Here is a 22,916-nt window from a genome sequence, read left to right as displayed (position 1 = left end):
GTTAACGTAATCCTATGCAGACTTCTAGCCTGGATTTTCCGCTCGTGTGCAGGCGCCCTTAGGAAGAAGGAGAAAGAGAAGAAGAAAGGAGAAGCACGGTGGCTAAGTTATTACAACTGTTGCCTTGCTGTGCTGGGATCCTAGGTTCAAATTTGATCAAAGACAACATCTGCATGGACTTTGTATGTTTGCTTTGTGTTTTTTGTTCTTTTCCTCTAGTGAAGAAAGAACAAGCATGGGGGTTCAGCCCTCAGCACTATTGCCTTGCAGTGCTGAAGTTGTAGGTTCAATTCTGACTAAGGGTGATGTCTGTATTGGCTTTTTATGTTTTCTTTGTGTTTATTCTTTTTACTTTTCTCTTTCTCTGGCAAGACAAGAGCAAGCATGATGGCTCAGTTATTAGAACTGCTGGAGTTGTAGGTTCATATCTCACCAAGGATGACATTTGTATTGAGTTTTTGAAAGTTGATGTTGCCATTTGAACCTTGGACCCCCTAGCATTGCAAAGCAACAGTGCTAACCACTAAGCCACATTCATTGAAGAGGCACCACCATCACCTTCTTAATGTACTAAAAGAGAATCTTTCACCATGAAAATTGACCCAAAACTACTGTAATCTGTGGATAGCTGAAGAAATATAGATACCAACAATGTATTTATTATTGCTGAACTTCCTTTCTCTCTCCCCTGCAGTAAGCCAGGAAATAGTCCATGCTCTGCATTGTAATATATCCACAGGACTCCTAAGGTCTGATAAACAGTGCAGTGGACTACTAGATGCCTCATTAGCATAAATCTTTGGAATCTGTGTCTCTTTAGCTGTTTGTACATTTTAGTAGGTCATGGCTGTTTTTCTTGGTGACAGATTTCCTTTAATATTTAGGGTCCCCCCCCCCCTTTTTTTGCAACTACAGTGGTGCTTTGGGTTAAGAGTTTAATTTATTCCGCTACGAAGCTCTCGTATGTCAAAACTAGTTTCCCCATTGAAATGCATGGAAACGGCGTTAATCCATTCTGTCATTCTTTTCAATGGGGCTGCAGCAGCCGCCGCCGGCCCCATTGAATGCAATGGCCTGCTGGCAACTCCCGCAGTGATTTTTTGGGGGAAAGGGCTTTAAATATAAGCCGTTCTCTGAAAATCATCCATAGCGTGTGTAAAAAATAAAAAATATATATACTCGCCTCTCCGCTGCTGCCGGAGCTCAGCTGCGTGTAGCCATGTCTTCTCCCTGCACTGCTCTGAAGTTCTTTAATCTTGAATTCAATAAATGGCCGAGCGCTGCCTGTGATTGTCTTAGCGCTGTGACCAATCACAGGCAGTGCTCAGCTGTCATTCATTTAATGGCTGAGTGCCCAGCCAATCAGATACAGCTCTTTCAGCTGGTGGGAATTTTAAATTCAGTGTTCAGTGATGAAGGGGACTCCCCGCATGGAATGCGAAGCAGGCTCGTAACCCGAGTTTTTGCTCTTAAATCAGAGCAAAAATGCAGAAGACAGCCTGCTCGCAAGTCAAGAAGCTCGCAGGCTGAGGCACTCGCAAGCCAAGGTATCATTATACTCAAAAAATTATCAAAATGCAATCCTGATTGAAAAAAAGACAGCTGTAGCACATGTGTACTCCCAACTCATAACAGTATTCCCAGGCTGGGGTCATGAATTACTTGAGGCTGCCAAGATCAACGAGAGATTTAGTAACTGGGTGTTGTATAGATATTAGTTGTGACAGAACCTCAGTTCAAACAACCGCTGTTACTACACGTTGCTGTAACTATTTTAGAAAAGCTGACAGTTCCATTTGAAAGGCACCATGATGCTTCCTCCCTCTCTTTACTCTGGGTGGTATCTCCAGTAGCCATATTTCCTTAGATTTCTCCCATAATATTCATATACTTGACCACATAAGAATAGAAAAAAATCTGAATTCCAATTATATAAGCCATTTAGAGGATAATGCACCCTGTGCTGTCACAGCTAATAAGGAGTTAATAATATGACCTATGTTATTCGTATTCACTGTTCTTTATTCTTATGCTTTGGTGCCATCTAGTGGCCATTGTTATATTTGTTTCATGAATACTTATTTCTGTAAAGTACCATAATGCCTTATTATGTGCAAACCTTCCCATTTCCTATGAGCTCATTGCCAGCTCCCTAGATAGTGCCGTATTGTTTTTGCACAGGATAGACATAACAGACCGGGAGAGAGAATTTTCCTTTGACTCTATCAACTTTACTACTCAGAATATAAATATTAAAAAAGGAGTATACTTAACACAAAGCAAACCCTACAGGTACTGTATAGTGTATATATATATATATATATATATATATATATATATATATATATATATATATATATGAATACTATTTTTTGGTATTTTCATCTTAGTGGTCTAAAGGCACAGAATTTCTAGGATTTTCGATATCTCCCATGAAATAGGCATCAAGAAACAACTATATATGACATAAAGTTATCTTTAGCAATGCAACATGAAGCCATCTACCTCTCTGTCCATGCATGGTCATCTGCTTCTACTTGATTAGAAGAACGTATCTATTTTGAAATGAAATGTAGAGATTTCTCAAAAATGGTATAAAAGTCTGCAGGGGCCTTCAGCGCCCAATCAGATTCCACTCCTATGGAACATGAAGGCAGAAAATTGGGTTAAAGGGGTTATCAAACCTTTTCAAATTGATATCCTATCGTCAGGATAGGCCATCAGTATCTGATCGGTGGGGAAGTGCACCACTTGGGATCCTTGATGACCAGCTGATTAGCTGATTGATGGAGCCATGGCACTCATGAGAGAACCACAGCCTCTTCAATATTTACATCTAAACATGTAGTGCTTCTAATGTAAAACACTGTATTATATATAGTGGCCATTCTACAGGCTTGTCTCAATCACTTCAATGTATGAGTGTTGTGGGCCCCTCAATCAGCTGATCAGTGCACATTCCAAGTAGTGGATCCCCCACTGATCAGATATTGATGGCCATCAGTTTTAAAAGATTGGTTAGCCCCTTTAACATGGACAACATTTCCAGTTTGCTTTTGCAATAGTTTTAATCAACTTTCCCAACTGTATGTTAGTAAATACAGGCCATTAAAAAGTAGCCCACCTCTATACCAGCACCACATTCTTATCAAGGCTGTCTACAAGAAAATCTGTCTTTGTTACCCATAGCAACCAATCACAGCATAGCTTTCATTTTATTCAGCAGTCTAAGAAATGAAAGCTGCACTGCGATTGGTTACTGTGGGCAATAAATATAGACTTTCTTTTAGACAGCTCTCATAAGTAAGAATGCGGTGCTGGTATCGGGGGGGGGGGGGTGTTACTTTTCCACAGCCCCGCCTGTATAAATATGATTGCTGTTTGTTAAGCTTTACTTACTCAAATGCCTCTAATAAGAAAATACTGTAAACTTTGGATACCAAATGTTGAAAATGACAGGGAATGATCTATTACTATAGTCATTATGTTTCGATAGAGAATTCTTCTTATTAAAGATAATTGGCCTCCTACTCTAACTTTGGTAATATGGTAGAGAAAGTTCCTTTGAATGAAGCAGTGCCTGCAGTGGCTCTCGTCTTTTCATACATGCCCATTATATCTTTATTAGTTTATTGCATTACTAAAACCCATTTATGTCAAATAAGCCAATGTATTTATGTGTCATTTTCACCTCATTTAATGACCAAACCAACACCTAGAGCATTTAGTGGCTCATTACTGAAGACTTCTCATCGCACCTTTGGATTGGTCAACATTTGTTTACCCCTTCGCGTCCCACATACGATTATATAAGTCCTAACTGCACATACCCCATTCACCTAGGAATATATTCATCCACAGCCTATGCTGTAAATGGAGTGGGTTTGGGAGCCAAACCTGCTCCACACATGGTGAGTATGAGCTGTCTCTGATACCCACAATAGCTGCAATCAGAGAGAACTCTGATCACAACTGTTAACCCTTAAAATGCTGCTGTCAATTCTAAAAGCAGCAATCAAATGTTCTGAACAGCACCACTGCAATAAGATCACAGGGGTGCCGTCCAAAAGTCCCCAGGGCTTCCATGATCATCTGCCTGTTAAATACCATAGTATTGCATTATACTGTATAAGCGATCAAATGATCCCAAGTTCAAGTCCCCTATGGGGACGAATAGAAGAAGGTAAAATAAACATAAAATGAATATTTAATTAATTACTAGAGATGAGCGAACGTACTCGTCCGAGCTTGATATTCGTGCGAATATTAGGGTGTTCGGGATGCTCGTTACTCGTAACGAGTACCACGCGGTGTTCCGGTTACTTTCAGTTTCCTCTCTGAGACGTTAGCGCGCTTTTCTGGCCAATTGAAAGACAGGGAAGGCATTACAACTTCCCCCTGTGACGTTCAAGCCCTATACCACCCCCCTGCTGTGAGTGGCTGGGGAGATCAGGTGTCACCCGAGTATATAAATCGGCCCCTCCCGCGGCTCGCCACACATGCCTTGTGACTTAGCTGAGGGAAAGTACTATCGTGCTGGAACTGCTGTAGGGAGAGCGTTAGGAGTTAGTGTAGGCTTCAAGAACCCCAACGGCCCTTCTTAGGGCCACATCTACTAGTGTGCAGTACTGTGTTAGCACAGTATTTTTTTTTTTTTTCTCCAAAATTGGATCTGCAGAGCATTGCGCCCTGCAATAGGGACAGAAGTGGGGGTTAGGCAGGGAGAGTGTTAGGAGTTAGTGTAGGCTTCAAGAACCCCAACGGTCCTTTCTAGGGCCACATCTATCCGTGTGCAGTACTGTCCAGGCTGCTGTTAGCAGTGTTGCATTTTTTTTTTTTTTTCTCAAAACCGGCTGTGCAGAGCATTGCACCCGGCATTAATACTACAGGGATAGAATTGTGTAGGCAGGGCCAGAAGACATACATTATTCATTGAATACACGCAGTGTGGGTGTTCCTTGTAAAAAGCAGGGAAAAAATTCTATTTGGCCTGCCTCTTACAGTACTCAGGGCTCTGTGTACGTGTGTGCTGTGCGCTGAACGTTCAGAAAAAATCAGACGCAGTCAGCTACGTTTTACCGCAGGCGTGCGGCAATTTTTTTCCTGCATGGGAAATCCCTGATCTGCTGTAGGTAGCGAATTACTTTGCATCACTGCAGTTCTGGGACAAATTGGCAGGGCCACAACACAGTTATTAAACTTAGTATTCATTGAATACACGCAGTGTGGGTGTTCCTTGTAAAAAGCAGGGAAAAAATTCTATTTGGCCTGCCTCTTACAGTACTCAGGGCTCTGTGTACGTGTGTGCTGTGCGCTGAACGTTCAGAAAAAATCAGACGCAGTCAGCTACGTTTTACCGCAGGCATGCGGCAATTTTTTTCCTGCATGGGAAATCCCTGATCTGCTGTAGGTAGCGAATTACTTTGCATCACTGCAGTTCTGGGACAAATTGGCAGGGCCACAACACAGTTATTAAACTTAGTATTCATTGAATACACGCAGTGTGGGTGTTCCTTGTAAAAAGCAGGGAAAAAATTCTATTTGGCCTGCCTCTTACAGTACTCAGGGCTCTGTGTACGTGTGTGCTGTGCGCTGAACGTTCAGAAAAAATCAGACGCAACCAGCTACGGTTGAGTGCAGCCTTGCGCCAATTTCTTTCCTGCCTGGGAAATACCTGCTCTGCCACAATTAGTAACTCTGCAACAGTAAAGTTCTGTGACAGTTTTGCAGGGCCGCAACACAGTTATTAAAATTATTATTCAGTGAATAGAAGCAGTGGGCCTATACTTTTAAACAAAAGGGAAAAAAGTATATTTGCCCTGCCTCTGACATCCGTCAGGGCTCTGGGTACGTGTGTGCTGCGTGGAGAACGTAAAAAAATCAGACGCAACCAGCTACGGTTCAGTGCAGCCTTGCGCCAATTTCTTTCCTGCCTGGGAAATACCTGCTCTGCCACAGTTAGTAACTCTGCAACAGTAAAGTTCTGTGACAGTTTTGCAGGGCCGCAACACAGTTATTAAACTTAGTAGTATTCATTGAATACACGCAGTGTGGCTTGTCCTTTGAAAAACAAGGGAAAAAATTGTATTTTGGCTGCAGGCTTGCGCCACTTTCTTTCCTGCCTGGGAAATCAAATCACTGGTAATACACCATGCTGAGGGGTAGGGGTAGGCCTATAGGACGTGGACGCGGGCGAGGACGCGGAGGCCCAAGTCAGGGTGTGGGCACAGGCCCGAGCCAGTGTGGTGGCCAGGGGTAGAGGCAGGGCCAGACCGAATAATCCACCAACTGTTTCCCAAAGCGCCCCCTCGCGCCATGCCACCCTGCACAGGTCAAGGTGCTCTACGGTGTGGCAGTTTTTCACAGAGACGCCTGACGACCGACGAACAGTGGTGTGCAACCTTTGTCGCGCCAAGATCAGCTGGGGAGGCACCACCAACAGCATGCGCAGGCATATGATGGCCAAGCACCCCACAAGGTGGGACGATGCCTGTTCACCGCCTCCGGTTTGCACCACTGCCTCTCTCCCTGTGCCCCAACCTGCCACTGAGATCCAACCCCCCTCTGAGGACACAGGCACTACCGTCTCCTGGCCTGCACCCACACCCTCACCTCCGCTGTCCTCGGCCCCATCCAGCAATGTCTCTCAGCGTAGCGTCCAGACGACGCTAGCGCCACAGTTTGAGCGCAAGCGCAAGTACGACGCCACGCACCCGCACGCTCAAGCGTTAAACGTGCACATTGCAAAATTGATCAGCCTAGAGATGCTGCCGTATAGGCTTGTGGAAACGGAGGCTTTCAAAAGCATGATGGCGGCGGCGGCCCCGCGCTACTCGGTTTCCAGTCGCCACTACTTTTCCCGATGTGCCGTCCCAGGCCTGCACGACCATGTCTCCCGCAACATTGTACGCGCCCTCACCAACGCGGTTAATGCCAAGGTCCACTTAACAACAGACACGTGGACAAGCACAGGCGGACAGGGCCACTATATCTCCCTGACGGCACATTGGGTGAATTTAGTGGAGGCTGGGACAGAGTCAGAGCCTGGAACCGCTCACGTCCTACCCACCCCCAGAATTGCGGGCCACAGCTCGGTGGTGGTATCTGCGGCGGTGTATGCTTCCTCCACTAAAGCACCTTCCTCCTCCTCCTCCTCCAACGCAACCTCTGTCTCGCAATCAAGATGTGTCAGCAGCACATCGCCAGCAGTCGGTGTCACGCGGCGTGGCAACACAGCGGTGGGCAAGCGTCAGCAGGCCGTGCTGAAACTACTCAGCTTAGGAGAGAAGAGGCACACGGCCCACGAACTGCTGCAGGGTCTGACAGAACAGACCGACCGCTGGCTTGCGCTGCTGAGCCTCCAACCGGGCATGGTCGTGTGTGACAACGGCCGTAAGCTGGTGGCGGCTCTGCAGCTCGGCAGCCTCACGCACGTGCCATGCCTGGCCCATGTGTTTAATTTGGTGGTTCAGCGCTTTCTGAAAAGCTACCCCCACTTGTCATACCTGCTCGGAAAGGTGCGCCAGCTCTGCGCACATTTCCGCAAATCCCACACGCACGCTGCCACCCTGCGGACACTGCAACATCGGTTTAATCTGCCAGTGTACCGACTGCTGTGCGACGTGCCCACACAGTGGAACTCTACGCTCCACATGTTGGCCAGACTCTATGAGCAGCGTAGAGCTATAGTGGAATACCAACTCCAACTTGCGTGGCGCAGTGTGAGTCAGCCTCCTCAATTATTTACAGAAGAGTGGCCCTGGTTGGCAGCCATCTGCCAGGTCCTTGGAAAATTTGAGGAGTCTACCCAGGTGGTGAGCGGCGATGCTGCAATCATTAGCGTCACCATTCCTCTGCTATGCATCTTGAGAAGTTCCCTGCAAAGCATAAAGGCAGATGCTTTGCGCTCGGAAACAGAGCCGGGGGAAGACAGTATGTCGCTGGATAGTCAGAGCACCCTCCTGTCTATATCTCAGCGCGTTCAGGAGGAGGAGCATGAGGAGGATGAGGAGGAGGGGGAAGAGACAGCTTGGCCCACTGCTGACGGTACCCATGCTGCTTGCCTGTCATCATTTCAGCGTGTATGGCCTGAGGAGGAGGAGGAGGAGGAGGATCCTGAAAGTGATCTTCCTAGTGAGGACAGCCATGTGTTGTGTACAGGTACCCTGGCACACATGGCTGACTTCATGTTAGGATGCCTTTCTCGTGACCCTCGCGTTACACGCATTCTGGCCACTACGGATTACTGGGTGTACACACTGCTCGACCCACGGTATAAGGAGAGCCTTTGCACTCTCATTCCCGAAGAGGAAAGGGGTTCGAGAATGATGCTATACCACAGGGCGCTGGTGGACAAACTGATGGTAAACTTCCCATCCGACAGCGCTAGTGGCAGAAGGCGCAGTTCCGAGGGCCAGGTAGCAGGGGAGGCGCAGAGATCAGGCAGCATGTACAGCGCAGGCAGGGGAACATTCTCCTAGGCCTTTGCCAGCTTTATGGCTCCCCAGCAAGACTGTGTCACCGCTCCCCAGTCACGGCTGAGTCGGCGGGAGCACTGTAAAAGGATGGTGAGGGAGTACGTAGCCGATCGCACGACCGTCCTCCGTGACGCCTCTGCCCCCTACAACTACTGGGTGTCGAAGCTGGACACGTGGCCTTAACTCGCGCTGTATGCCCTGGAGGTGCTTGCTTGTCCTGCGGCTAGCGTCTTGTCAGAGAGTGTGTTTAGTGTGGCTGGGGGAATCATCACGGATAAGCGTACCCACCTGTCAACCGACAGTGCCGACAGGCTTACACTCATCAAGATGAACAAAGCCTGGATTTCCCCAGACTTCTCTTCTCCACCAGCGGACAGCAGCGATACCTAAGCAATACGTATTATACACCCGCGGATGGAAGCATCGTTCTCTCTCACCATCCAAAACGGGGACATTTCTGCTTCATCAATCTGTGTATAATATTCCTCCTCCTCCTCCTGAAACCTCACGTAATCACGCCGAACGGGCAATTTTTCTTAGGGCCACAAGGCTCACTCATATAATTTTTCTAAACAATTTTTATACGTTTCAATGCTCTTAAAAGCGTTGAAAGTTTAACTTGAACCAATTTTTCGTTAAACTGGGCTGCCTCCAGGCCTAGTTACCACTTAAGCCACATTAACCAAAGCGATTAATAGGTTTCACCTGCCATCTTGGTTGGGCATGGGCAATTTTTCTGAGGTACATTAGTACTGTTGGTACACCAATTTTTGTGGGCCCTCGCCTACAGTGTAATCCAATTAATTTTTTGCCCACCTGCATTACAGCTGACGTTACATCAGCTGTGTTGGGCACTGCAATGGGATATATTTATGTACCGCCGGTGGGTTCCAGGGAGCCACCCATGTCGTGGGTCCACACGGAGTTGTAACTACATGTGTCCACTTCTAAAGAGCCCCAGTCTGACTGGGGCATGCAGTGTGGGCCGAAGCCCACTTGCATTAAACATGACATTACCTCAGCTGTGATGGGCAATGCAATGGGATATATTTATGTACCGCCGGTGGCTTCCTGGCACCCACCCATGCTGTGGGTCCACAGGGAATTATAAATGCATCTGTTTCCACTTGTAAAGAACCCCAGTCTGACTGGGGCATGCAGTGTGGGCCGAAGCCCACCTGCATTAAGCACGACATTACTACCTCAGCTGTGTTGGGCACTGCAATGGGATATTTCTATGTACCGCCGGTGGGTTCCAGGGAGCCACCCATGCTGTGGGTCCACAGGGAATTATAAATGCATCTGTTTCCACTTGTAAAGAACCCCAGTCTGACTGGGGCATGCAGTGTGGGCCGAAGCCCACCTGTATTAAGCACGACATTACTAGCTCAGCTGTGTTGGGCAATGCAATGGGATATTTTTGTGTATCGCCGGTGGGTTCCAGGGAGCCACCCATGCTGTCGGTCGACAGGGACTTCACAATAGGGAGTTGTACCTGCCTGTGTCTATGAATTAAAAAGCCCGGTCTGACTGGGGCATGTAGAGACACCTTGACAGAATGAATAGTGTGTGGCACATAGGTTCCCCATTGCTATGCCCACGTGTGCAGCTCCTGATGGCGGTGGCACAGGATTCTATTTCTCATTGCTTCTGTACAGAATTGTGGGCTATCGCCCCGCCCCTTTTAAAGAGGGTCGCTGCCTAGCCGTGCCAACCCTCTGCAGTGTGTGCCTGCGGTTCCTCCTCATGGCAGACGCACTTCTAAATAGACATGAGGGTGGTGAGGCATTAGGGCAGCTGAAGGCTGCGCAGGGACACTTTGGTGTGCGCTGTGGGGGGGAGGGGGGGCGGTTGGGCAGCATGTAACCCAGGAGAAGTGGGAGTGGAGTGTTATGCAGGCAGTAATTGTGCTTTGTTGGAGGTAGTGTGGTGCTTAGCAAAGGTATGCCATGCTAATGAGGGCTTTTCAGAAGTAAAAGTTGTTGGGAGGGGGGGGCCCCACTCTTGCCGCTATTGTGGCTTAATAGTGGGACCTGTGAACTTGAGATGCAGCCCACCATGTAGCCCCTCGCCTGCCCTATCCGTTGCTGTGTCGTTCCCATCACTTTCTTGAATTGCCCAGATTTTCACACAAGGAAACCTTAGCGAGCATCGGCGAAATACAAAAATGCTCGGGTCGCCCATTGACTTCAATGGGGTTCGTTACTCGAAACGAACCCTTGAGCATCGCGAAAAGTTCGTCCCGAGTAACGAGCACCCGAGCATTTTGGTGCTCGCTCATCTCTATTAATTACTGTAAAAAACAAAAATATTACAAGCTGAAAAAAAACTTTTCCAAGTCGATACATCCAAAAAGTACAAAAAATCTAAAAATTAGTATTACTACATCCGTAACTGTCCATCACATTATTAATCCTGCATGATTAACTCAGAATTAAGTCAGAATTAAAAGTACGCAATGACAAAAATTGCGCTTTTGTCGTCACTCCATTTCTAAGAGAAAAAAACTAGCGAAAACTCTTATGTTCCCCAACACAGCCCTATCAATGGGGAAAAAGCTATGAGGCTTAAACGAAGGTGACAGAAAGCATTTTTTTAAAAGGTATTTTCTAAGTATTAACATATAAAAAAACTATATAAATTTGGTATCGTTGTTATTTGTACTCACCCACAGAAAAAATACAAAGTGTCATTTATATTGCACCATAAAAATAACCCCACCCCCAAAATGGTACAATTATGGGGGGATTTACCCACTTTGACGCACTTTCAAAAAGTCTTTTGTTATATGGCACCTTAAATGTTACGGAAAGGCGCAACTCATCCTATGAAAAACAAGCCCTCATGTAGATATGTCACCTGAAAAGTAAAAAAAGTTATGATTTTTTTGAGCGTGGAAATACTAGAAGTGCAGAATGTGACCCGGACACCAAAATATCAATGACCATTGGGGATGAAGGGGTTAAAATGGTTCCAGTTTCCACAGAATTAATTAAGATAGCGGAAGCAAAGCCTGACTTCTCTGCTGACAAATGATGGCCGGACAGCATCACAACCACTACTAAAGCCGTATTATCCCCTAACACACGAGGTGAGCTGTGAAAGACAATAGCAAGAGCGATTCTATTTAAGCCATGAGGAAATCCATTAGAGAACGGAGCCCATCCACCGCTGTAAACCATTATGTGCCGCTCATACAGCCATGTGTTTAGAGGGGAGAGAATTTTGAAGGATTATCCTGAAGCAAGATATTTCACATCCTGACAGTAATTGCATTTCTTGTTTCATTTTTTTTCCTCTTTCCAAGCAATTGATCTCAAAAAGGGGAAATGAAGTGTTGATTCTATTTAATGAATTAACCTTTTATTGCCAGTTACAAATTGTTTGCAGTTTTAGAAAAATGAATAGATTAATTGATATTGGAGACTAGACTTCTCTGGTGTAACAGCCGGAATATTGTAGTTATTTGATAGTAAATGTCTCAAAATAGTATATGGTATACACTGATGAACTATTACATTGAAAGCACTATGAGGTGAAGTGAATAACATTGATTATCTCGTGACAGTGGCACCTGTCAAGGAGGTGGAATATATATGGCAGCAATTGAACAGTCATTTCTTGAAGATAATGTGTTGGAAGAAGGAAAGGATCTGAGCAACTTTGGCAAGGGCTAAATTGTGAAAGCTAGACTAGTGTGTCAGAGCTGCCTGCAGAAGAGCTAGTGGGCACCACCCCATAATTTATACCGATATATTTAAGGGGTGCAAACTAAGAATTCCAAAAAAAAAGTAAAACTTAGAAAAGCAAAAGGGAAAGGTCTGCAGTTGAAAAAGAAGGCACTCAACCTACACTGAATAGCTACTTTACTAGAGACACCAATCTAGTAGCATGTTGGGCCTCCTTTGACCTTCAGAACTGCAGACATTTGTTCTGGTATAGATTCACTTGGCAAGCAGGAATGTTGGCCCATGTGGACAGGATAGCATCCTGCAGTTGTTGCAAGTTAGATGGACATACTGATATGTTCTGCACTGCCGATGTGAAGAGTTCATTGATTCATGCTGATTGCGCCAACTTCAGCATGGTGCAACAGAAATCTGGACTCATCTGACTAGGTGATGATTTTTCACTGCTCGGTGATCTTATTTTTGCTCTATTTTGTCCACTGGAGTCTTGCCCGTCTCTTTCTCTTAGACCGCAACGGGCTGTTCGTCTGGTGCTATAGCCAAACCCTTCCCTGAAGATCCGTGCTGCTGACACATCGCTCACTGGATGCCCCATTGCCTGACTTTTGAGTCCCATGAAGCAGTTTGTACAGGTTGACAGGTTCCTTTTGCACGTGCTGAAAAAACTACTATTTTTTAGGTTGAGTATTAGAGATTTTACATGCAGTGGATATAAAAAGTCTACACACCGCTGTTAAAATGCACCGTTTTGTCATATTAAAAAAATCCAACGAAGATGAATCATTTCAGATTGATTTCCACCTTCAATGTGACCCGTTATCTGTACAATAACATTGAAAAACAAACTGAAATATTTCAAGGTGAAAAAGTTTTTAAAAAATACTAAATAAATAACAATAATAAATATACACACTCTAAAATTAATACTTTATTGGTGTACCCTTTTACTTTATAACAGTATTCAGTCTTTATGGGCAGGTGTGTATCTCAATGGCACATCATGACTTGGCAATCTTTTCCCATTCTTCCTTGCAAAAGCACTCCAAATCTGTCAGATTGTGAGGGCATCTTGCGTGTACCACTCTCGTCAGGTCAACCCACAGATCTTCAATGGGATTCAGGTCTGGGCTCTTGCTAAGCCATTCCTAAACTTTCTTCTGGTGAAGCCATTCTTTTGCTGATTTGGAGGTGTGCTTTGGGGGGTTGTCGTGCTGAAAGGGGAAATTCCTCTTTATCTTTGGCTTTTATAAGGTTTTGTGCTAAAATGGACCAATATTTGGAACTGTTATATTTCCCTCCACCTTGACTAAAGACCGAGTTCCAGCAGCAGAACAACAGCACCCCAAACATAATGCTGCCTCCACCAATTCTCACTATGACTATGGTGTTCTTTTGGTGATGTGCAATTTTGGCTTTACACCAAACATACCATTTGAAATAATGGCCAAAAATGTTAACCTTGGTCTCATCAGACCATAACACGTTCTCCCACAAATTTTCGGCAGACGTGATGTATGTTTTGGCAAGACTTAGCTGTGCTTGGATGTTTTCCTTTGTTAGAAAAGTCTTCCCTCTTGCCACTCTACTCAACAGCCCAGACATATGAAGAACATGGTAGATGGTTGTCACATGCACTACACACCCAGTACTTGTCAGAAACTCCTGCAGCTCCTCTGTTGCGTAGGTTTTAGCAGCCTACCAGTCCAATTTTCCTCTGTCTTTTCATCAATGTTTGAGGGATGTCCAGTTCTTGGTAATGTCAGTGTATATATACTATATTGAATGTGTGTATTTACATATATAATGTGTGTATGTATATGAACTGCGAATTGATATATATCAATATATATCAATTCGCATTTATATATATATATATATATATATATATATCAATTCATACATATTCATATATATATATACACTACCGTTCAAAAGTTTGGGGTCACCCAAACAATTTTGTGTTTTCCATGAAAAGTCACACTTATTCACCACCATGCGTTGTGAAATGAATAGAAAATAGAGTCAAGACATTGACAAGGTTAGAAACAATGATTTGTATTTGAAATAACATTGTTTTTACATCAAACTTTGCTTTCGTCAAAGAATCCTCCTTTTGCAGCAATTACAGCATTGCACACCTTTGACATTCTAGCTGTTAATTTGTTGAGGTAAGCTTGTGAAATTGCACCCCACACTTCTAGAAGCATCTCCCACAAGTTGGATTGGTTGGATGGGCACTTCTGGCGTACCATACGGTCAAGCTGCTCCCACAACAGCTCAATGGGGTTCAGATCTGGTGACTGCTCTGGCCACTCCATTACCGATAGAATACCAGCTGCCTGCTTCTGCTGTAAATAGTTCTTGCACAATTTGGAGGTGTGTTTAGGGTCATTGTCCTGTTGTAGGATGAAATTGGTTCCAATCAAGCGCTGTCCACTGGGTATGGCATGGCGTTGCAAAATGGAGTGATAGCCTTCCTTATTCAGAATCCCTTTTACCCTGTACAAATCTCCCACCTTACCAGCACCAAAGCAACCCCAGACCATCACATTACCTCCACCATGCTTAACAGATGGCGTCAGGCATTCTTCCAGCATCTTTTCATTTGTTCTGCGTCTCACAAACGTTCTTCTTTGTGATCCAAACACCTCAAACTTGGATTCATCTGTCCACAACACTTTTTTCCAGTCTTCCTCTGTCCAATGTCTGTGTTCTTTTGCCCATCTTAATCTTTTTCTTTTATTGGCCAGTCTCAGATATGGCTTTTTCTTTGCCACTCTGCCCTGAAGCCCAAAATCCCGCAGCCGACTCTTCACTGTAGATGTTGACACTGGTGTTTTGCAGGTACTATTTAATGAAGATGCTAGTTGGGTACCTGTGAGGCGTCTGTTTCTCAAACTAGAGACTCTAATGTGCTTATCTTCTTGCTTAGTTGTGCAACGCGGCCTCCCACTTCTTTTTCTACTCTGGTTAGAGCCTGTTTGTGCTGTCCTCTGAAGGGAGTAGTACACACCGTTGTAGGAAATCTTCAATTTCTTAGCAATTTCTCGCATGGAATAGCCTTCATTTCTAAGAACAAGAATAGACTGTCGAGTTTCAGATGAAAGTTCTCTTTTTCTGGCCATTTTGAGCGTTTAATTGACCCCACAAATGTGATGCTCCAGAAACTCAATCTGCTCACAGGAAGGTCAGTTTTGTAGCTTCTGTAACGAGCTAGACTGTTTTCAGATGTGTGAACATGATTGCACAAGGGTTTTCTAATCATCAATTAGCCTTCTGAGCCAATGAGCAAACACATTGTACCATTAGAACACTGGAGTGATAGTTGCTGGAAATGGGCCTCTATTCACCTTTGTAGATTTTGCACAAAAAAACAGGCATTTGCAGCTAGAATAGTCATTTACCACATTAGCAATGTATAGAGTGCATTTGTTTAAAGTTAGGACTAGTTTAAAGTTATCTTCATTGAAAAGTACAGTGCTTTTCCTTCAAAAATAAGGACATTTGAATGTGACCCCAAACTTTTGAACGGTAGTGTATATATATATATATATATATATATATGATACATGCATATATGCATCAATTCACTATATATATATATATATATATAATGTGTGTGTGTAGGTAAGGTAAAGTTCCCTGGTGCATGGCTGACTCCTAGGGTGACCTCATATCGTGACATTTTCTTGACAGACTGTTTTTTTGTGGGGTGGTTTGCCATTGCCCTCCCCAGTCATCTTTTACCCCCTCAGCAAGCTCATTTTACCAATCTTGGAAGGAAGGAAGGCTGAGTCAACCTTGAACCGACTACCTGAACAAAGTGGGGATTGAACCCATGAGTGAGAGCTTAGGACTGCATTTCTGCTGCCTTAACACACTGCGCCATACGGGAATTTTGTGTGTGTATATAAACAAACAATAAGTAAGACTGACATCAGAATGTTATCTTTGCGTTCATAAAAAGCTGAAATACTTTTTTGCCTATTTCAGGTGAAGTTGGATTATGAGCAACTTCGAGAGACTCTTGCCATAGTCACCAAAGAACGAGATTTGGCTGTGAAGGAGAAATACCAGCTCCAAGCCAAACTGGAGAACCTAGAGCAGGTCCTAAAGGTGAGCAAACAATGTATGTGAAAACAACTTCTGAAATTTTCTTCAATTGATATGAAAATATGAACATTTTAAAAGTTTGTTTGAGATTAAAAAAACATGTCTGATTTATTTCAGAAGTAGTCTTACTGTTGCCCATGAGCTGAGCTGTTTCTGGAAAAAGCGGCCATGATTGTAATGTCACGTAAACTCTTTAAACACTTTGGCAACACATTTTTGTATATTTTGTTCCACAGTTTTATGGAAATTTTTATTTAGTGAATTTAATGTCAGTTAAAGTGCTCCATGACCCCAACTAGTTGTTTGTGAAAAGAATCTAGCTGGCGCTCTGCACATTTGTGATGCACACGATTACAGATTACCATTATTAGTATTGAGATGGTTTTCATTTTATCTTCTATTTGATTCATGAGACTAACCTTTTGTTCACATAATTATCCTCTGATGAAAATATTTACATAGTATGTTACGGGTGTTTGCTATTCTACCCTGGCATTTTGTAAGATGCCATTTTGAATAGAATGCATTATTTTCTTAAAACACCCCTCGAGGCCTGAATACACAAAGATGGTTGCACTGCTTCTCTGACTACCCGATGCACATTGTGCATTGGTATAGGTTGCTAGTATAAAACACTATATGGTGCTCCCACTGGCAAGCACTGCTCCTGTGGGCAGCCTTGGTAAATCAAAGCAGATGTAGTGTCTTAGACTAAAGATGCATATTAGTGCACAGTGGGCATCAGTCAGAGAAGCTGGTGCGGCCATTTTAGTTTGCCCTGGACCATAGAGTCGCTTTAAAATGATGATCACAGTACGTTTTTAAGTAAGGAATTAAGTATTTGAATCTTTTCATAGTGTGGAATATTGGTTTTACTCTGGATTTGTATCTTTTGCAACCCACTAACTTTGTAACAATGTACTGTAAATTTAAAGCAAGCCATGTTCTGGACTTCTGCTGTGTGGATTACATTTTTGGTTTGCAGTTATAGTATCTGTAAGTTATTATTTAAAGTTTAAATTGGCTTTTCTAAAGTTTCTTAAGTTGGTGAATTTCATTCATATTAGAATTTTGTAACCTCAGTACCAGCATTGTGGAAATAAAGAGCAATGGGGAATTTAGTGCTAGAACTAAGCAGCCTCCAAAAAGAAAGCTTAGTGGAACCAACAAATAGTATACTGTCTCAACACTCCTAGTGCCAGGGTCACATAGTTTTAGCATTTGACAGAGGAAACAGCTGTCAAGACCCTATCAATCGAACCTTAAGGGCATATCCTAGTGAAACCCATCAATGGTTGTGCTGAGATAATCCTTCATCTCATCTGTTAAAAAAAATAAATAAATAACTGCAGGCGAATTTTTTCCTGACCTAACCAGTGCTCCAGTACTTTTGCTACTAAGTTCTTTGTTGGAGCCAAGGTGCTAGTGATCGTTCCCAGGATATAAAATATTTTCTATGAATCTTTCATATAGTAAGAAATATTGCTCCCATGCTTTGCTTGACATATATTTTTATTGGACATTAGTGAGCGGAACATTACAATCATGGAGTTTACCACCCAACAACTAAAAAATTCTAAGAGCATGCACAAAAAGTATTCTATCAAGACAGCAAATTTTAGATCAGTAGGTGAGTGTAAATAGATATGTATGTAAACATTGGAGATTGCAGAATAAAGGGATTGGTATATTATTAGGGCCGAATATAATTGTGCAAAATAAGAAAACAGCATAAAAGCATTATACCTATATATGTATAGAAAACTGAAAATATATTTTACTATTTTTGCCCTCAGGAAAAAAAATGTATATAAGTATATTTTTAAAAGAAGGGGAAAAAAGTTCTAAAATTGTAGGAAAAAGCAGAACATTATGTAAGTCCCTGAGGTGCACAAATTGGCATGGTTCCATGGCACTGAAGACGTTAAAAAGATAATTGGTTATTATTCTACACAGGGTATATAGAATAATTATGTATTTGTGTGTGTGTTAAAAGGTTCTTAGGATTCCCTGTTGGGAAAGTGACATGAATTATATATGATCCTTTAAGAAAATTAAAGGGAAGTTGAGGCACTGATGGGGAGGGAAGCAAATTAAGAGAACACAATATTGAATAATAAACAGGAATACACTCTAAATGCAAATGAATTAAATACACACATAGGATTTTCTCTAATAAATAGAATTGAAAAAAGTAAGCTGTAGTCGTAAATAAAAACTTTCTGGAAGTCTTTGTGAAATGGAAAACCCTGCTCTAAAGTAAAAGTTTGCAACCTTTTAGCTTCTGGGTTGCATTAAAATGTAGTGGTAAACTACATTAAATTAGGCACATTTCATTATTACTCGGTGTTACAGATTGCTGTGAAATGGCCCACTAGGGAACTAGAGAATCCTCAAGTATGTGTAGGTTCTAACACACTAATTTCTTATGCAACTGTGTGGCCACAATAGGGCTCATGATGTCCAACAGTGTGACCACAATAGGGCTCATGAGGTCCAACAGTGTGACCACAACAAGGCTCATGAGGTCAAGCAGTGTGACCACAACAGGGCTCATGAGGTCCAACAGTGTGACCACAACAAGGCTCATGAGGTCCAACAGTGTGACCACAATAGGGCTCATGAGGTCCAACAGTGTGACCACAACAGGGCTCATGAGGTCCAACAGTGTGACCACAATAGGGCTCATGAGGTCCAACAGTGTGACCACAACAAGGCTCATGAGGTCCAACAGTGTGACCACAACAGGGCTCATGAGGTCCAACAGTGTGACCACAACAGGGCTCATGAGGTCCAACAGTGTGACCACAACAAGGCTCATGAGGTTCAACAGTGTGACTACAACAGGGCTTATGAGGTCCAGCAAGTAGGCATCTTAGCTGACTTTGAGGCAGATTTCTTACTGGTAGAATCTAACACTGGTCTAGGTTTAATTTACAATTAAACTATTAATCTCTACTGATATACAGCAAAAATAGTGTAGTACCATGTTAGCCAATCAAGATATCCCTCATATAATATTTTTGCCTATTTTACACAAAAGTATTCATCAACATTTATTGATGGCATGGTCTGTATGTGGTATAATGACAACAAAATGTTTACAACTCAAGTTACACACGTTTTGAATAGCTTTAGTATGGACCCTCAGAATTATTTCTTCTACTGGTCTTTTGTTATTGGTATACAATCTCTGAAATCAGTGATGTTCCTCCTGTGAAACTCAATCCACTGAAATACTGTTTTGCTCCAAAGTATAATGTTGTAAAAAATATTAAGCCCTAGTTCAATATTTGTGGTCATGCATTTTCACTGCCTTGGAATCCTACTCTTTTGGAAATCTCCTTACTGAAGCTTTAGCATTATAGAGCAGGCTTTCCCCCCTATGCAAATCATAATGTTTAAAGGGGTTGTCCCACTTCTAGCTATCTTGCTGCAGGAAGAAGACAGCTCTGTACATTGTGCAGTGGCCTGAGTTGGAGTCCCATTCATTGCAATTGTACAATCATTTGCCATCGACCGGCCCATACATTTCCACGTAGTCCTACATATATTTGGAGTCCCAATATATGTTCCTTTTAACTTTTGTGAGTCATAACATTATTTGGCCTTAGTCAGACGGGCGTTTTTAGCCGCGATTTGCGCATGCGCATGCGTCCGGCGATTTTTTAAAACCATTGCTTTGCAATGGTATCGGACACATGAGCGCTTTTTATGCGCTCGTCCGATAAATTATAGAACAAAAAATCGCAGATCGCACCTATCTGCGATCTGCGATTCCTGTTCTCTTCTGTATATGCGCTCAATGGGGCCGGCGGCAGCAGCGCCGACCCCATTGAGAACATATAGAAGACAAATCATTCTTCTCTGCCACAGCTGTAACAGCTGTGGCAGAGAAGAACGATGTTTGCCCATTGAATTCAATGGAGCGGCAATACAGCCGCTCCATTGAAAGCAATGGGCTTCCGGCGTGCGCGGGGTGAATTGTCGGGAAGGGGTTAAATATATAAGCCCTTCCCGGCAATTCATCCTAAAATGTGTTAAAATAAAAAAAAATTGTATACTCACCTTTCCGCTGCAGCCGGAGTCCAGCCGCGGCCGCTGTCAGTTCTCCTGAACTGCTTCTCGGCACTATTCAGCCGGCGGGGCTTTAAAATCCCCGCCTGCTGAATGATCTGCCTCTGATTGGTCACAGCCCTGACCAATCAGAGGCTGAAAACACACACACCCATTCATGAATTCATGAATGGGTGAGTGACTGCTGCCTCTCAGCGCTGAGCCAATCAGGGGCAGGTCTGACTCACATCCATTCATGAATTCATGAATGGGTGTGAGTGAGGCATGCCTCTGATTGGCTCAGCGCTGAGCCAATCAGGGGGCAGGTCTGACTCACACCCCCTTCACACCCACTGCAGGACGGCCGCGCGGAGCTCCGGCTGCCGGCAAAAGGTGAGTATACAATTTTTTTTTATTTTTACACATTTTAGGATGAATTGCAGGTAAGGGCTTATATATTTAAACCCTTACCGACAATTCATCCCGGGCTCGCCCGCAGCGCATTGCTTTCAATGGAGACGGCTGTATTGCCGTCTCCATTGAATGCAATGCGCTGGACAGCTCCGGCCCGTTTCTAATGAAACGCGGCTAGGAGCAGATTTTCAGGCGATTTGCGGGCGAGTTGCGCGCACCGGTCACGCGATTTGCGGATGCGCATCCGTCATGCGATCCGCAAATCGCACGAAAAATCGCCCGTCTGACTAAGGCCTTTTACTGTATCTTAAGTGATTTCTATTTGAATATTAATTCTTTATCAGCCTGACACAATGATACTTTTACTTTACCGCCTACTTTTGCACTTTTTATTTGATATATTTTTCTATATATAGAATTGTTTGTTCATGTTATATTTGATACGACATGCTGTTTTATTCTTTGCTATTACCCACCTCTGTATTCAACTATTTATTTTGGTTATATTTATTTATTGTGATCTAACTGTAATTTCTCTTGTTTTGTTCAATTTTTATTCTTTTCCTGTTCTTGCACTTTTCAACATATCTATCATATGTTGCTACTACTCCTATGACTTTGTATATCCTTTATCTATTAGTCCCACCCAGTTTGACTGCAGAAAGGGTTCACCTCAAAACATGTATCCTATGCTATTTTTAAAAAAATATACTTAATAAAAGAGAAGTTGGATATTGCATTCTATTGTCCCACCATCTTTATTGGAGAGTTGCACCTATCTACCAGTCTTTTCTTTCTATAGCTCTTCACACTCACTTTAATAGTACTCAGTCTGCAGTACCAACCTGGGCCACTGCACCATGTACAGAGCTGTCTATTTTCTGCAGAAAAACAGCTAGAAGTGGGACAACTCCTTCAAGCAATGGTTCATTTAGGCTAGACCTGGATTGTGAGTTTTTCCTTAATCTTTTTTTTCCCATATGGTAATAAAAGTCATAACGTTTTCCAAACTTAGCATTTAACTTTTTAAATATTTTTTGGTCAGACACCTTTGGTTGGTCTATATCTATTTATCCATTCATCTATCTTCAAACGCTTTACACAGATTTGCCACATGCCATTTCAAAGTCATTTATTTCCTCCTCATTTTGTGTTTAGTCTCTGTTCCCTGTTACACATAAGTGAGTTGTCTGTTACTAAGGAGGAAGTAAAGAGGAGCTGAAAGAATTGCAAATAGCATGTGGCAAATCTCAGCAAGGCTGAATCTGTTATTTAGATCAAACAATACAAATAGAAAACTATATAGAACCAGAAGCGCGGTGGCTGGGTTAGCATTTTTGTTTACAGCCCTAGGATCTCACATTCATATCCAAGCAAGGCAACACCTGCATGGAGTTTGTATGTTCCTCAAATTCTTGCATAGGTTTTGTCTTCAAAAGCAAAAAAATCATCCTAAGGGCTTGTTCACGTTGTCATTAAGGCTGTTAGACAATACAGAGTTCAGTACGAAGTACTATATAAGTACTGCTGTACTGGCTCCTTGTGTTCATAGAGACATTCTTCCAGAGAATTAGTGATTTTTAAGGAAGAATACCTCAGTAATTATCAAGACAGATGAAGCATGTAATAAATTTTTGGCTATTAGATTTGCACATGGAGGTAGAGTAGATGGCTCATTGACCTCTGTATCAGCACTGTTGTGTCTCTGTACAAAGTAAACGTGTAATACAACTAGATGTATGAGCCCTAAATGCTATTTTAGCTGCTCCAAATGAGTTTATTGGAGAAGGTGCAGAAGACCAGTGTGGTTTAATATATAGAACAGTTCCACGTCAGTCAAAAAGTACTGTCAATACTAACATTACCTAACAGTGGATACAAGCGAGATAAGAGTGTTTGAGATCCAATGTGTATATTTCTCTGCGCTCTGTAGTCAGCCAAATTGAAACCGCAATGGAAAAGCTAACATCTGGTAACTGTACCTAGTGATTTCATTACACAACGTGAGTGTTAACTCAGCATCTAGCTAGAAATCCTGCTAGCCGCAAACATTTCTTGAACGTGGAATTTTCTACCATCTAACGGCCAGAAACTGCCGCGTCAAAAGATTCTCCTATTTCAACCATAAACTTGCATCTTGAACGGTTTGCCATATCTGATAGGAGGA

General features: G+C 43.1%; 1 protein-coding gene across 3 annotated transcripts in view; it reads left to right on the top strand.

Annotated features, from left to right (window-relative positions):
* RIMBP2 (RIMS binding protein 2) overlaps positions 1-22,916 on the top strand; it is a 345,228-nt gene that overhangs the window by 173,427 nt on the left and 148,885 nt on the right. For 2 of the 3 annotated variants that reach the window (XM_066603410.1, XM_066603408.1), the window contains exon 4: positions 16,160-16,282. The gene's annotated coding sequence lies outside the window, so the exon portion shown is untranslated. Of the gene's footprint in view, positions 1-16,159; positions 16,283-22,916 lie in introns of those variants that run through there. The other variant, XM_066603409.1, reaches the window with a different exon arrangement.

This window comes from Eleutherodactylus coqui, chromosome 5 (genome assembly GCF_035609145.1).
Source record: "Eleutherodactylus coqui strain aEleCoq1 chromosome 5, aEleCoq1.hap1, whole genome shotgun sequence".
NCBI lineage: Eukaryota > Metazoa > Chordata > Amphibia > Anura > Eleutherodactylidae > Eleutherodactylus > Eleutherodactylus coqui.
This window is presented reverse-complemented; position numbering and strand designations above follow the sequence as displayed.